The sequence below is a fragment of the Alligator mississippiensis genome, chromosome 5 (genome assembly GCF_030867095.1).
Source record: "Alligator mississippiensis isolate rAllMis1 chromosome 5, rAllMis1, whole genome shotgun sequence".
Lineage (NCBI taxonomy): Eukaryota > Metazoa > Chordata > Crocodylia > Alligatoridae > Alligator > Alligator mississippiensis.
In genome coordinates this window covers 116,776,183-116,793,194 of record NC_081828.1, presented here as the reverse complement: position 1 = coordinate 116,793,194, position 17,012 = coordinate 116,776,183, and the positions used below count along the sequence as shown (strand labels likewise).

At 39.4% G+C, this 17,012-nt stretch overlaps 1 long non-coding RNA gene across 2 annotated transcripts in view; it reads left to right on the top strand.

Moving 5' to 3' along the window:
• The window catches only part of LOC109282226 (uncharacterized), an 87,921-nt gene extending 74,227 nt beyond the window's left edge, over window positions 1–13,694 (top strand). The window contains exons 3-6 of one of the 2 annotated variants that reach the window (XR_002089149.2): window positions 3,942–4,102; window positions 7,476–7,617; window positions 10,909–10,940; window positions 12,900–13,694. This is a non-coding gene — a long non-coding RNA (uncharacterized LOC109282226). The remainder of the gene's footprint in view (window positions 1–3,941; window positions 4,103–7,475; window positions 7,618–10,908; window positions 10,941–12,899) is intronic. The other variant, XR_009462521.1, reaches the window with a different exon arrangement.
• The last annotated feature ends 3,318 nt before the right edge of the window (window positions 13,695–17,012 follow it).

Sequence of the window (17,012 nt, the reverse complement as noted above, 5' to 3'; positions counted from 1 at the left end):
GGTCTTGACTGTAGGAACATATGCTAGCAAGTAGAGACTTATTCCAGGGAAAAGAGGATGAGCTGAGAGGAATAGAATGTGGGATATAAATGGGTACCTTTTAAAGATGTTACTAACAACTATCAGGATGACTGCTGTCTTCTCAGGGCAGATAAATCCTTCACACCAGCATAATCAACATTACACAATTGTAAAAGAAAAAACCCAAAGAAAAACTAGCAGCCAGACCATTCAAATCCCTAAGCCAGAGTGACTTCACCCAATCTGAAGAAGAATTAACCCTGAAAAGAGGCAGAAGTAAAACTTCACACCAGTTCTATGTTTTATCGGTTTGTGTCCATACCAGCATAGCTGTTTGCTAAAGGCTCCTCCATGCCTAAGGCTAAGTTGCAGTAATGGCTGCCTTGTCTGTGACATATAACTATATATGTTCACATCCATCAGTTCTTGATATGAGTGCAATCAACATTGGTATAGAACACTTTTGTCCAAGTGGTGGCTCATGGGCCCCTGCAGCTGCTTCTCTTGAAGTTGTGCAGCAGAGAAAGGCCTGGAAGGATAAGAGCTGAGGGTCACCCCCTCCTCCTCATGCACTAGAGGTGGGGGGCTGCACACCGTCCATGCAGCAGAGTGGGGCAGGGAGGGGTGTGCACCACTGGTGCTGTCTGTGTGGCAAAGGAATCTTGGGGGCTTGCCCCAGCAGTGTGTGGAACCTGGCTGCGCAGAACTGGTATAGAACAATGATGTAAATTACACTACGGGGTGTGTTCATCCATCCACACGCTCACTGACAAGCCCTGTCTTTCTCCTGATTTGGATCTCTTTGTAATGTTTTGGTGTTGCTTCCATAAAATTAATCTAAATTAATCCCTATATCCTTCCATAAGATTTTATAAGACAAAGGAGTCTGAATTGGGAAAAACTGGTCTATTGCTGACAAACTTCCTGGGCTCCCAGCCTTTATACCAATATTTGAAATGATTTCAGCCTCCTAGTTGCTTTTGTAATGAGATTTACATAAAGACAGAATTGCCCTTGAACTATCAGGCATAGAAATCACAGTGTAAAAGAGGTGTTCTGATTGGTGGAACTCTGGTTCTAGTATTCTGGTTCTGTCTTCTAGTATTTTTTTGAGATAACAGAAATCACGCATTTTAAAACACCACTTGCAATGTGCAACCTGGATCACTGTGCTTCAGTTTTCTGTCTTTGTGCAATTGCTTCTTGGCCATTTTTGGAATTTTCAAAATGGATCCTTACACTTTTTCTGTGCTAAGCTCTCGTGGTTTTTAAGTAGCTGAAAGGCACTGTGCAGAATATTACTAGTATAAAATTTAGTAACTCATGTTGACGTACAACATAATATAGTATTTAGGCAAGATTTCATCTAATGCAACTAAAAATCCAACAATTTAGGAAGGTTCAGGAATTAGAAGCATTTTTATTAAAGGAACATAGACAACACCTGCAGGGGTTTAGAACTAAGGCCCTGTTAAGAAAATGTTACGTCTGAGTTAGCAACCTGGTCTTTTATTTATTATATAGCACTTTAACAATGGTACCAGCTTTTTGGTTCTTTGTGCAGCGGAGTTTTCCCTATAAGTTTGAAACATCTAGTCTTCTGTTAGAGCTTTATGTTTTAAATTCATTTTAAAGATGAATATTAGTTAACATCACTTAAAAAATGTAGGTAGCTAAATGGCATTTCCTTCAACAGGAGAGGTGAGTTGTGTATCAGGGAAACTGAATTAATTACTTATCTCGTAAGATGAGTTATTAAATTCTTTCATAAAATATTTCAAAATGAAGGTAGTTGTTTTTCAGTCTCATATTGGTTTACAATAGTAACAAAGGAGTTCCACTGCAGATCATGTCACACCATCAATTTTTAAGCAGTACTCCGTGCTGATTTCAGTAGAGAATTCTGCTTAAAAATTGATGCCAGGATTTGGCCTCAAAAACTGATGTAATGATATAACCCACTGTCTATGAGCAGAGGGGGTTACCCACTACCTGTCTGGGCAGCTAATTATTTTGATTGCATGGAGGGATTTTAAAAAAGTTGAGGCATATGATTATTCTGGTTTTGAAATAAGGTTTTCAAATGTTTAGTTAGGTTAGAAATAGATTGCTTTGGAACAGAGGATCAATTGCAGCCCTGACATTAAAAAAAAATATCAAAGGAAAGACATCTCTGTCTGTGCATTGCAATCATATTATAATGAAGTTGATTTAAATACAAATTTTTAATTTCGTCAGGCTCTGTATGAATGACCATTACCTCAAGAATGTTTACTTCCATAGGCTCGTTCCTGAAGCTTTGATGCAACAAGTTATATTCAGACAAAACTTTCACTGAAGCCAATAGGAACTTTTGTGTATTACCAACCACCCACTATCTTCAAACTTCACAGCTTGTCCTACAGAAAGAAGCTGCATAGCTTCAATTATCTGCACTGGAAAACCTTATGTTATCCCAAGGAAGGTCAAACCTGATGAACTTGCCTAGGGACTTGGTTTCAGATTTGCAGGCATGCTTAATGTGAATATATATTGTCTTCACTGATAAAGAGAGGGAGGATGATCTTGCAGTTAAAACACCAGACTGGGAGTCAAAAAATATGGAATGAATCGCTGTCTTGTCCAAAGACAACTTGTGTGATACTGGACAGGGTGCTTAGTCCTGAATTCTCAAAAAAGAATGGTAACTCCTAAATCGGGGTGGGCAAAATGCGGCCCGCGGGTCAGACGCAGCCCGCCAAGCCATTCTATCTGGCCCGCAGGGCCCCTAAAAATTTTGGAAAATTAATATTAATCTGATCTGGGCTGCCTGTCATACAGCCCTCGATGGCTTACCAAAACTCAAAGCGCTCCTCTGCCCAAAATAATTGCCCACCCCTGTCCTAAATCCTTTTGGTGCTTTTGAAAATCCCATTCTTAATCTATGTGGGTGTTTGTTCCTTAGTTGTTAAATTTGAAGTGATCATAAGCACTCTGGCACAGGGACTGTCTTTTAATATATATTTACTCCATGCCAATGGGGCCTTGATCTTTATAAGTACTTTAAAATTAACAAAAAAACTGTAGGAATAAATCTACTGCATTTATAACTCACTAGGAGGGAAGTTGGAGTATTATAATCAGTACATCTGCATGGGTATATGCTGTATATTGAATCTAATTATAATGATGCTGTGTCTACACAGTCAATTAAAGCATTAGTGAGGATTGATTTCATTCATTGGACAGTATGATGGAAATCCCCCCTCTGTAATAACACCACCTTGCTTTTGCAATGCTACCTGCAGCTTTGAGACCTGCTTAACAGAAGCCAGTATGTTTCTTGGAATGATTCATATAAATCAATGTGAAACAAAAAATCTATATGATAACCCTCAAAAAACTGGGTATTCCTAGAAATTCTCTACTATATGGACCTACTATTTAAGTAGGCTTCTGGAAGAGCCACTAGAGTGTCTCTATAAAACTTGACATTATGTTATCAGAGCAATAATATACCTGCTGCCGCAGTAAATATGACTGTTTAGTATCCAAAATTAGTCTGGTTTCTGAGAGATCAATGAGAAGTAGTTTATCTTTTTTCACCGGGGAATTTATGATTATGCCTTAATCTTATTACAGCTCTCGAAAATCAAATAAAGTCTTATTATAGCAGTGCAGTTGCACCCAGATAGCCTAGTTTAAGGTTTTGTTGGCACATCCATTATGAATCCTTTATTCCAAAGGGATAAAAGCCACTGTACATGCTGGCTCTGAGCTAAAGCTTGGAAAAGATTTATGAGTGAGTGTGATTATTTCTAAATTTTATTGTGTGAAGGGTGAGGTTCAATAAAATATAATTTGTCTCATTTTGGATATCTGAATATGCTTCTATTAATCAAAAATAATTTGTACTCAAAAGTAAAAATCATTTTTTACAGAACAGGAAATTCCACAATTGTTGAGGAGAATGCATTTCCAGGATAATTTAATTCAAGATATCCTTAACCACCTTCATTCTGAGAGTAAAATCCTTACCCCGTTGAAGTCAAAGGGATCTTTACCATTGATTTAATTAAGACCAGGATTTTAAGCTTAATGGGTAAGTCACTTAGAAATATATCTTTATTTCTAACTTCTATAGCCTGTGCCCTGGCTTTTACCGATGTTTCCCATTCATTATTGGTGATAGGGCAAGGCCCTAATGAAAATTGAATTTTCATTGAAGTGGTAGAATTGCTCAAAATTACCCACAAAGAGCATAAGCCAGTCTCAGTGAAGTGGCAAAACTATGATGAGTTGGTTTCAATAGGAAGAATATTGGGGCATAGGATCTGAAATAAAAGTTACATGGGTAATCAAAAGCCATGACACAGAGTCCAAGTTTTTCCTCTCTCTCAACCATTGTCCCAGAGAAAAAACACTGGGGCAAGAGAAGACTGGGAAAAAGTAAAAGGAAATCTGAGATACTGTTTAAAAATTACTTTTGGCAATGTCACTAAAATTATTCACTGCTCCAAAATAAATGATTGTGACAAAGAAAAGGCAATGAAGTATTATGTTTTATGTTATCAAATGAAAGAGAAACTAGAAATTATATGATAAATGCATTCTTTGAAAGCATGCTAAGTTTGAGCAACCACATATTCAGTGTCCTAAATAACTTTCAGATCAAGCAAACAAAAATGCCATTTTTTCTATGAGGTACTGGCAGACAATAAAATAAACAAAAATCTCTCAATTCCTGGCATTCAAAGTCAAAGATTAATCAAAATGTAATATTATGTACAGAACAGTGCAGGCATTTCTTGTCTGCTGGTTGTGGTGAACTTGTAAATTCATATTGTTCCATCAAAACACTATTTTTTTTGCATATCTCACACTGCCAAATAACACACACACACTCACTGGTTTGGGAAGGCAGAATGAAGAAAAAAGATTTTTCCATGATCATGACTGAATGCTGATTGTGTGGAACAAAGGCAGAGTCTATTCTTCAGCTACTTGCTGCTACATTGGCTGCTCAGCCAAAAGCTGGAATTTTACTTCTCTTGTAGCTACTGCTGAATTGACAGAAGCTTTGGCAAGACCAGAATTTCCCCTTTTTAGAGGCATGATCTTTTCCAAAGCTTCTGAGCCAGTGCAGCTGTGTGTTGCCCCTTGTACAGTCCAGTGCCAAAATGGACAGGTTGGTTTGTAGGTTGGTTTGTAGCAGTAACACAAATTGTAACCTACAGGATGAAAGAAGCACATGAGAAGAAAATCAAGAAAAAATATCAAGAAAATGCTTGATATTTTGCAATTGATATTATTTCCCTTTTCTATACAAAATGAATGGCCATTATTGTTTGTGCAAACCTTTAATAGTTACATAATGATTGAGGTGATCTACATTAATTATCTAATTGTGTTATATATTTATTTTAAATCTTCAGTTAAAAACGTGAAAGCTTCACAGTAACCACTAGGGGTGTGTGAAGCAGGCCCTATCCGATTTGGATTTGGATTCAGTCCAAATCAGGAACAGTGATTCAATTCTTTCATTCGGATCACTGTCCCTTATTCGATTCAGCCGAATCTGAATCAGAGGAGTCAATGTTGATTCAGAGAATCAGCAATTTGGACATAGACACAGCTTTAAATGATTTTTTCTACATACTTCAAGGTACCAGCAGCTTGTATAGCATTAGAGAGGATGAGTGAGTACTTCCGGTCCACTTCTAGGTCTGCTGGAGAGAGTACAGCCTCCCCCCCCCATGTCCTCCCAGCTTGGTGATCAGCTGAAGGGTGACCCTGGGTGCCTCCTCAGACCCAGGAGGCACCAGTCACTGAGCTGGGGAGGCACAGCCCCCCCCCCCCCGTGTGCTCCCCTGTGGACCCAGAAGTGGACCAGAAGTGCTTCTGGTCCACTTCCACGTCTGCTGCCAAGTGCACTGGGGAGCCTCCCTGTGCTTCTGTGGGACACTGCATGCACAGTAGGGGTTTGCAAAGTAGGCCCTATTTGATTTGGATTCTGATTTGGCCCAAATCAGGGACAGTGATTTGATTCATTGGTTTGGATCACTGTCCCTGATTTGATTGAGCTGAACCCGAATCTGAAGATTCAATGCTGATTCAAGGAATCAGCAATTCAGACACAGACACAGCTTTAAAAGTTTTTTTCTACATACCTCGAGGTACCAGCACAGCTTGTGAATGCTGTGATTCTGGGGTGGATGGAGCATCTCACAGAAGTGCAGGGGGGAGGGGGTGGGGCGCTCTCCATGTGCTCAGTGGCGAACCTGGAAGTGGAGACTGGAAGTACTTCCAGTCTCCACTTTCGGGTCTGCCAGGAAGCACACTGGCCCCATGCCTCCCTGACTCATCAATTGGCCACAGGGGGACCCTGGGTGTCCCTCCCAGATCCAGGAGACAACAGTTACTGAGCCAAGGGGCGCCGGGGGGGGGGGGTGTATCTGCGTGCTCCCAGGTGGACCCAGAAGTGGACCGGAAGTGCTTCTGGCCCACTTCTGGGTCTGTTGCTGAGCATGCTGGGGAGTCCCCTGTGCTTCTGTGGGATGCTTCTTGCACCCTAGCATCACAGCATTCATGAGCCCCTGCTACCTAGAGGTATGTAGAAAAGACATTTAAAGCTATGTTAATGTCCAAATCACTGAATATTTCCGAATCTCTCCAAATTGATTTGTAGGGTTCTGATTCAATTCAAAGAGATTGAAGGGTCCTCTGATTAGATTCAAATTCAGAGATTTGGCCACCGAATCGGGCCGAATCTCCACCAAATTGAATCAGGAACTGAAGCTCAGTGCAGCCCTAGTAACCACCATTAAAACAAAAAAAAGTAAAATGCAGTATTATTTATTTTAACTTAATCATTTGCATACATACTGGAAATTAAGGGGTTTTATCTCTTCATTTTTAAACTAAATAAAAAACATTTTTGTTATGAAGATTCATTATGATTATTGCTGTCAGAGTTACTTTAGATCCTTTATAAGTGTATTTCTGCATAAAAGAACATCTCAGATAGTTTGATATCCTTTCAAAATTAACAAAATACCCAACAAGGACCTGAAACATTATCCAAAAATAGCATATGTTCCTACACTAGTAGTGAATGGAGACTAACAGGTTGTCATTGACTGCATAAAGCAGAATGTTACTTCTCCAGGGGCAGCCCTTTTTAGTTCACAGAAATTATGAAGAATCTTATGAAGTAATTGCAGTGCCTTCTGCCCCCCCCTGCATGCATGCATATCCTGTGCTTTTGTTCTTTCCTTAATGGGCTAATGTAGTGTTTTGGTCTTATCACTCTTACTACTATTATCAAGGTTCTGATATTTTTCATATTTAATTTTGGTTGTTCACACACAGTGCATTTATTTGTATACATTTCTTATACTAATGTAACAATAGAACAATATGATGAATGAATTGCTATTAACAATGTTTCTGAAAACCTCATTTTAATTTTACAGTTAGGGAAATGGGGAAGAGAGGTGACACATGAAGCCTTTGGCAAACTCAGGAAGAGACCTTATATCTCCTGACTTATCTGTATGCCTTTACCATGCATCCCCTTTTTCTTTTCACAAATGTAGAGCCTCTGTGTGAGTTACGGTGAGTACAGCTATGTTGTTAAAATTTTAAAAGCATTATGTAGTTTACTGTCAAATACTTCATAAATATAGAATTAAGTTTGCCTGGTGGTATATCATGCTCTCCCAGAATATTGGAGTCTAGCTTTGTTGAAAATATAAAGCTTGTGTCTTGAAAATCAGGATTTAGAGATTTAAGTTACATGTCCATGTAATGTTGACTCTGCCCCCCTGGTATTGGCAGTAGCATCTGGATTATATCTGCATGTGCTCCAGCTGCACTCATTATGTTAGATATAGCTGTATGGAGTGCTGGAGGGGTTACTTTGAGTAGCTTGGAAGAGCTGTGCTTGTGATATGAGTCAACCTGTCAGAGTTTTGCTTCTTGAGGGAGGGGAAGGACCTGAACCCCGTGTATATGATGAAAGGGAAGAAGGGCATTGAGGGACCTGTTGTGCTACATTTCAGTAGTGCATTAAAAATATTCTTAGCAGGGCATAGAAGTATTCATGCCGTGGGGATTGTCAGTAGTTAGGAAGACTGAATATGGATTCTGGAAAAAACGATGGCTAAATAAAAGTGTGTGTTTAAGAATGAAGGGGTTATAACAATTAAAAGACTTGGCTAAGTGCTTGACTATAGGGTAGGTGTTAGTAGTTTCTGTTCAGTATGCTTATAAGGCATGGTATCATGCAAGTATGTGCATTATGGGTGGCACACAGTTGTGCTTTGAAATGTTTTGGAGTGTGTTGGGTTGCCAACCCTCCCGAATTGGCTAGGAGTCTATCAGAATGGACACTGATCTCCCAGTGACTATTTTAAGAAATCTGAGAGATTTTAATAGGATATTTTAAGAAAGTTAATTAATATAATGAATGCATATAATTCATGCAGAAGTTCATTCATTGTTAAAACGTAACAGTGTCATCTGATTGCGTTTTCCTTTCCCTTGGCAGCGTAATGACATAATACGTAACGTACAGTACAATTAATGACATTACATCATGTTGGAAAAAAAATCTCCTGGAATAGCTTTAGTCAGAGTTGGCAACCCTAGGAATGTGTAGTTGTTAACAGGGCTGGTGCAAGAAGTGGCAGACAATTCATTGTGTTTCTACATATGAAATGCCTCTAATGTCAGACAGATACAGTGTAAACCCATGTAGCTAGATTTGCTGTTGCGTGGATAAACTAAGAGAGTTTTTTTTTAAAGCATTTTTTAAAGCATTTTTCATTTACTGTCCCTGAAGTGGGAGTGGATGCCTTATACCAGTAGGACTAAGTGTTGAGTGACTGAGCCATTTTGGATATGGTCAAAGCTATTCTTCAATCTGAGATCTGTATGGAAAAATATACAGAAACTCTCATCCTGAAGAACATTTTTTTCCAAGGGGCTGCACCTCAGGAATTTCTCTCAGATAATCCCAGAATTTATGCAGTAACCCTACACCCCCCCCCCCCCCCCGAGGCACACTGTATTTCAGGGTAATTTGATTAAGGACGTGAGTTTTTAGAGCAGTTTGAAAAGCCAATCTTCAAACAGAAAGGGGTTCTCAACCTTAAATACATCAGTGCAGCACAGCTTTGCTATAATGAATTTAAATGTATTCTATTAAGTGTGCAGTGAGAGTAGGCTGGTAACTCTCAAGACACTCACTGTGTACCCAATGGTGGGGCAATAGGGAAAAAAGGGATGCCAGTTATATATTAAGATGTTTATAGATTCATGGATTTTAGGGCCAAAAGGGACCATTGGGATCTTCTAATCTGACCTGAATAAAATAGGACATAGGCTTCTCTTCATTTTTTGTGGATTCAAGTTAAAATAAACAATAACAATAATGCTTAGGACTCATGAATGAAAACAATAACTGTATGAAATCTCAGCAATGTAGTTCCACATAGCATATTGTACGCTCATTACGTATTCAATTAGGTTTTTAGAAAAAAAATATTACCATCAGGCACTGAACATTTATAGCATTCATCTTAGAGAAAAGCTCATATTTGTGCTTTGTGTGGAACATCTGCTGTGGGGAATATGGAAAGAATACATATACCCATTACAGCAAACAGTATGATAACCCCCATCTATCCAGCCTTTATTGATTTTCTTTTTTTTTCCTGTGGCATTTATCCTTTTTTGTTGTTGGATTTTTCAGGTGATATGTTACAATTGGACACTGTTAGTTGACCCTGGATCAATTTTAATTAAAGCTTTATGCAAAATACAAAAGGGGATAGTTAAGTAGTTTGGTGACCTAACTTAGTTCTAATGATTTGCCAGTTATCCCAGATGGATTATAAAATAGAATAGGATTCAGGATTCATGTAAAATGTGATAATGAGAATATATTTCTCTTTTCTCCAGTGCAGGATTAGTTGGGGAATAATGTGCCTTATCCAGGAAGTCAGTCTTACAGGTTTGAACTCTATCATAGTGCTTGTTTTCCTAACTACCCACTTTTATTGTTAATGAAACCACCCAGCTTCTTAATGATAGACTGCTAAAGCATTTTGAAACCAAGGGAAAAAAAAGATTCTCAGGAGAGTGTCATCAGTTGAGTAGCTTTCATGTTTTCAGTTTACTAAGAATCAAGAGGTCCCATAAAAAAATTGAAAGGAATTGATAACTTTTATGAGTTTTAGTAGAGGTAATCCACAATGACAAAAAATTCAGGTCAATAAATCAATCCCTATATTCTTTAGTTTAAAGAAATGAGGAAGAGTTACCTTAATCCATAAAGAAGGTTGATCCAAAATATGATTTGCCATGAAGAAAAAAAAAAAAAGATGTATTACATTTTTGGGGGAGGAATGAAGTCTACACACAAAAGATACATACCTGTTCCACTCACTTGAATTACCTTTTTGTCATCTTTCTTTTACTGTGTCTGAACAGATAAAAAACCTAGTTGGTCACTGTATGCACAAGTCAGTACACTAATAAGTGTGTGTTCTTGTTTATTTTTACTGCCACAGAAGTCAAAGGTGGTAATCAAAATGGACCTCAGTTCTGCTAATTATTGTAAAAATTCATAGGAAGTCATGTCCCATGCTATAAATAGCTCATAATCAAAAACAAGAGGCTAAAACTTTGACACAGGTCAATGACACTGATGACAGTATTTTTGATAAAGGATCTGGGTATGAACAGTTTCCATGTCCAATAAATATTTCTTGAGGACAGGCACTTGCCTGAGATGAGGGAAGTTCCTGCTCTTCTGTATCCGTAACTTCACCTTTTTGTTTTTATTATATTTTTTATAATAAATGTATAAAAAGTTAAGAGTCTCTTTTCTCTCTCTCTCAGATATTGACCATAAAATCCATCCTGGATTTCAGGTACCTTTACTGATGATTGTTTTTTAAAATCAAAATTAGTATATTTTTGTGAAAAGTACTTTATATCAGCGCTTTCCAAACTGCAAAAAATCTCTTTTTCCCCTACAATATTTCGGATCAGCTCTAGCATATAGCTGCATTTATTTCCTTAAGGCAGACAAGGTTCTTTGGGTAAATCTGATATCTTTTATTAGACCAACTCAAATAGTTGGAAAAAATCTTCTTAGCAAGATTTTGGGTTTAAATAAATACCCTTCTTCAGGGTGAGGAAGCATCTGCAGTTGGTGTGTGCTCTTCCTGGCTGGAATGAATAGTAAAGAAATAGTAAAGTAGTAAAGAATCGGTAAAGTTTCTTTACTATTCATTCCAGCCAGGAAGAGCACACACCACCTGCAGATGCTTCCTCAAAGGATATTTAAACCCAAAAGCTTGCTAAGAAGAATTTTTTTTCAACTATTTAAGTTGATCTAATAAAAGATATCTGATTTACCCAAAGAACCTTGTCTGGCTATGTCTTTAGACAAACATGGCTATACCTACACCCCTGTAACATGGAAGATATTGAATTTTGTTGTTTGTTTCCTAATTATTTCCATAAATGAAATAATGCTTTCCTTTACAAACAACCATCTCAAAAACTATGGTAATAGCTCTGGAAAATAACTAATGTATCACACCCTGTTCCTATGATAATGCCCACAGCCCAATTAAACCACAAAACCATCCTTACTTCAGAAATGTCCCTAGTTATTCTTAAGATCAATAGTATATGTTGGTTGTCCCCAAGAGCCCCTTGATGCTTGCCTCCCCTAAATAGTGATTTGCTAGTTTACAGGTTGCAAGGTACATATGTCAAAAATATCACCGCTGTGATAAGTTGCTGCTTTTGACTCATTTAACTTGGACAGAGAGGCTGAAAATAAACACACACACCTAAGCCATGGATAAAAGTCATCTGTGACAAGGATGATTTCACAATGTGCAGGGAAGGAGTGATTTCCTCCAAAGTGCAGGCAAAACATCCCCTAGATATGCTTTAATTTGACCTCTTCCATCAAAGACTCAGTAATGCATGCACTATTAGAACATCAAGAACTGTTAAAAAGTGTGACTGGCTCCCAAGCTTAGTGATGTCATCAGTCTCATAACTCTTGGCACGACGGGTTTTATATACAGCAAGAGTAAGCTTATATAGTAAAAAAGACAACTTATTAGTCATCTGTTAACATGCTATTTAAACAGTTTTTATTCTCAGTATTGTGGGTTTAGTTTGTTTTTATAGGGCTATGATTTGAAACTTCTGTTGAAGAGGCCTAAGGGAATCCTAATATGACCTATTTGAATTAGGATACATTTGCTTATGGGCTGTTTTATGATGTTGTATCACAAAAGTACTTCATTAGTAAAGTGTGCTGTCGACAGGATTGTCCTGTTATCAGAGTTCTGCTTTTCTTATTTAAAGAATAAGTGAGTGACAAATTTTATCCATACATGGAAGGTGCCATCTGAACAACAGTGAAAACTGAACTTGGTTTATTCAAAGATGGTTCAAATCTTCCATATTTGTATATCAGATCTGTGGAGGTAGGAGTGGGGCACTTCACCCCTAAAGACGATACAGCCCTTGACTTCTACGTTAGAGACAAGCTGAAAGAAAGTGCTGTTTTATAAGGCATCCAACCTCTAAGAATGACAAAGAGCTGAATGGAGACCACTGATTCACTTCCTATACACCAGATGTTTAATTCTGATTACCTGGAGTATGAGTAACATTGAAATGCATATGTCAGCTATGGCAATCTTTTCTGCTTTCTTAAAATAAAGGTGATATTCTGTGATTTAAAGGACTGGAATTAAACCCAAGTGAACAATGAGTGTCATTGGCTGTAGCTTCACATTGTCTAAATTGCATGAATAATCAACACTTTTTATTCTTTAACATTATTATCTCCTCTGAAGGCTACTCATTTGATTTTAAAATCTCTTTTGGGACAACGCTGTGAAATGGAGATACCATCTGTCATCCTGTCTGTGACTGGCCCTGGAAATGGAATACCATCATTGTGTTGCTGTCACAATCACAGTGCATAAAATGTTGAAGAGATAATTGCTTTGAATGCCACTGACTTCTGTTTTGAAGGTAACAGATTCCAAAACTAAATTAGAATCTGTCAAAAAGCAAAGTGACTCCGCCAGATTATTGTATTGATGTGTTAAGTGATGTAACCATTGTAAATAGTGATGCGGTGGCGGAGTGTATCAGCAATTTGACCCAACATGTGAGCGATGCGTGATCAGGGCGTGATCACCTGTGGTCTAGCCAATCAAAAACCACCTAATGGGCATGGCTGGCTGGCCAGCATGTCCATGGGTTCCAGAATGTACCATCAGGGGAGATTTCTGATTGGCCGAAAAAGTTATATAGGGGACCGCACGCCTCGGTGCGTGGTCCCCAGGCTCTGACTCTCAGGACGGATTGATCACCCGTCTTGGGGCCTGGTCAGACCCCTAGGTCTATAGCAGAAGCTGCTCCGGTCGCTCTGAGCATTATAGTTTACTGCATCGCCAAATCCGGAACGCCCTGTACTTTGTCCCAACCAGACATCGTACTTGTATACTGCGGTCTTCACCTGCCACCCACCGCTTGTCCCTTGTTGCTGTATATAGTTCATCGCCCCCAAGTTATATCACCCTTCAAGTTGTTTCGACAGTTCTGTAAGTAAATATCAAATTTTATTTCACACCTCATTGTCTGTGGTGTTTATCTCCCTCCGGCACTTGGCATCCCCGAGTGTGTCTGGGTTGCTGTCACCACCCGGTGCCCCACTCGACGCGCAACTGCGGCCGTTTCCCAAGGACCATCCAGGAATCGTGGCCCACAGAATCCAAACACACACATACTTTTCCCTTGCTCTCTGACCCTCAAAAAATCCTTCCAAATATAAATAATTGGTCAATTCTTAATATCAGAAATGATATAATTTGATGCACCTAGCCCTGCATAGGAACAAGGGGATGATGTGGTAGGTGACATGGCACTCATGTGCCAAGGCCAGGAACAGTCTTACTGTGCAATGGACTGAGAGAGTTCAGCACCTCTCCCACCCCAAATGGGGTGGAAAAGAAGAAAAGGGGAATGAGTAGGCTACACCAGGGGTGGGCACTTATTTTGGGCGGAGGGCCACTTACTGGGTTTTAGCAAGCCATTGAGGGCCACATGACAGGCAGCCGGGGACAGATAAATATTAATTTCCTAAAATTTTTAGGGACCCCGTGGGCTGGATAGAATGGCCTGGCACACCATACCCGGCACGTGGACTGCATTTTGCCCACCCCTGGGCTACAGGCTACACTGGTCAATGGAGCTCATCAATGGCTGAGGAGGAGAAGGACTGGGGAGTGAATGCTGCTGCATGAGAATGGGGTTTAGCATAGGCTGATGAGGCCCATGTTGACATGAACTGGTCTCAGATATGCTTCCTGGCATCTCCCTTTTCTTGCACTTTCCCCACTAACCCTTTTTAGTGACTTAAACATACAACTTTGTGCTAAAATCTCGTATAAAATAGATTTGTTCTTTCCTAGACAGAGGATCAGATCCTCAGCAACTGTAAATCAATGTGTCTCCTCTGAAATCTGTAGACCACTACTAACTTATTCCAGCTGAGGGTTTGGCCCACAATGCACAGATGTGTTCAGGGATGGATCCACAGGAGGTAGTGTGTTCACATTCCTCTTTCAGACCATGCCATGGGAACAGCATCTGTTGACTTTTTAAAGTCTTTGCATCAGTTAAGAACCTCATCCCCCCCACCCCACCCCACCCCCATTCCTCTTTGTACGTAGTGGTTTTTACCTTCCCCCCCTCCTCCCATTTCTACCACCACTGCTGCAATCTCCACTGTCTCCATCTGACCTGGTAGCAGGAGGAGTTCCTGAGCTGTTTCAGCTGGGCTGCATGGGGCATGGACTCAGCAGGGACAGCAGGTGGGTTCCTCCATCTTTTCTGATCCCCTGGGTGTTCCCTACCAACCTGAGAGTAGGTGCAGGGATGAGGGAATCTGCCTGTCACCATGGCCATTGCCACTGTCCCCAGCTGAACCTGGCTCCTTGTACTGACTGACTGGTGGGAATAGGAGCAGCTTTGGAGCTCCATACCTTCCACTGGGACAGCAGGGACCAGTGGCAGGCAGGAAAGGGGGACAATGGAATAGAAAAGGAGGTGCCACTGGGCACAGAGGAGAAGGAAGGTGGGGGGGGGGGGCGGTTCTTACCTGATTCAGGGATATTAAACAAGTCCCTGGTTGCTACTCCTGCACCGTGGTCTGCCTGCCATGGTTGGGGGGAAAGGAGAGCTGGGAGTGCGGGTTCAGCCACCCCTGTGATGCCTGAAACCCCCTTCACAAAATTCAGGATTGTCCATGGATATGTTTGTAGTCAGATAGCAAAGACACTTGATCCCATTCATTATGGTGAAGAGATAGGATTCAGTTTTCAAATGATTGGGAACATTTTCTCCAAGGGAGAATGCTGCATATGCCAGTACTCTAAGACGCTTTACCCGGGGTCAGTAACATAATCAAATAGATTAACCCTCAGGGTTAGTGGCAAGGATTAATCTGTTGAAGATTGAAGCACTGAGGCCGAAGTAAGTGAATAGCTACAGGTAACATCTGGTGAGTTTCTGGCTCTATTCAAGTGCCCTTCTGTGAAAGGTGTACTTGCACAATCTGGTCCTTGGTTATTGGAATAATAAAAATATAGTGTAAAGAAAAAAATGTCAATGTTTTTAGACAGCCAAAAGGATTTTCCTTGTCAGAAACCTAGTTTGAAGACCAAGGGTTTTAAAAGTAACCAACGAGTCATATGGCCAGCTTGAGATGTACTGCAATAGTCTGATTTTTCACAAGGAAAGTACTCTGGACTTAAAATCAGACCTCTTTAAGGTGTTTTAAGTTGAGCATCCAAAATGTAAGTCCTCTCCTCCCCACCTTACCCTCATTTAACTTGTTACTTTTTAAAATCCTGGGCACAAAGAGTGATTAGAAAGGGAAGCTGCACTAACTATATTTTAACACCAGTCTTTTTTTACATGAACTGACTGTAATGAATGTTTTATAATAGGTTACTCCTTTATGGACTCTTCTGACAAGCCACCGATAATTTCACAAGAGGAAAGTTGTGAGTGCTCTCCTGTTCCCTGTTGCTAGGGAAACCACTCCCTAGGTATCTGTGCGCTCAGTGTGTCTGCTTCTTTGTAACTTTATTTCTGGCTCCGAGATATGCAACCTGCCACACAGCATCAATAATAGAGTTAGAAAATGAAAATGGGCCTGAATCAAATATTTGAAGCCCTCATGGGTAATGAAAGTATAACTGAATATTTTATACTCTGTTAGCCACACTGCAATTAAAAAATATATGCCAAAACATCATGGAAAATTGAGTTAAGATAACATTAATCTATCATCATTGTCAATTTTTTTTTAAGGAATTCCCCAAAATATGACATTCTCGATTCAATTTTACAAGATGATTTGATTTGTGATTTTTTTTGAGTCTTGATTAATTTGATTTTTTTGCCACTTTGTTTGATCAGAACTTGAGGGACCAAATTATTTCTAGATCATTTTCACTGAATCAACTTTTGTTATGTTTTATTTTTATTCAGTGTACTAGATATAAAATATAAATGCCAGATATTTAACATCAAGATAAGGTACAGAGATAATTTTAGTTCATAAGTAAAACTACATCGCCATAATTAATTTTCCCTCTGCCGTAATTCTTCAGTGACGATGCAGAAAAATAAGCATGTACACTCAATAGAGACATCACAGTTAAAAGTGGCATTTGAAAGAGAGGTTGCAAACATATCATAAAAAAAAAAAAAATCTAAAGTAAAAGGAAATCCAGCTTGTGTAATGAATGCGATAGGAGTCCAATGGAAAAAAATAGTATAAGAGCATGGAGTAAAGATAAGGGAGACAAATTTATGCCACACAGCCCCCTTAATTATGGCATTTTGTAATGTGTGTTATAAGTGCTTGACCTTGAAATGAACACATAGTA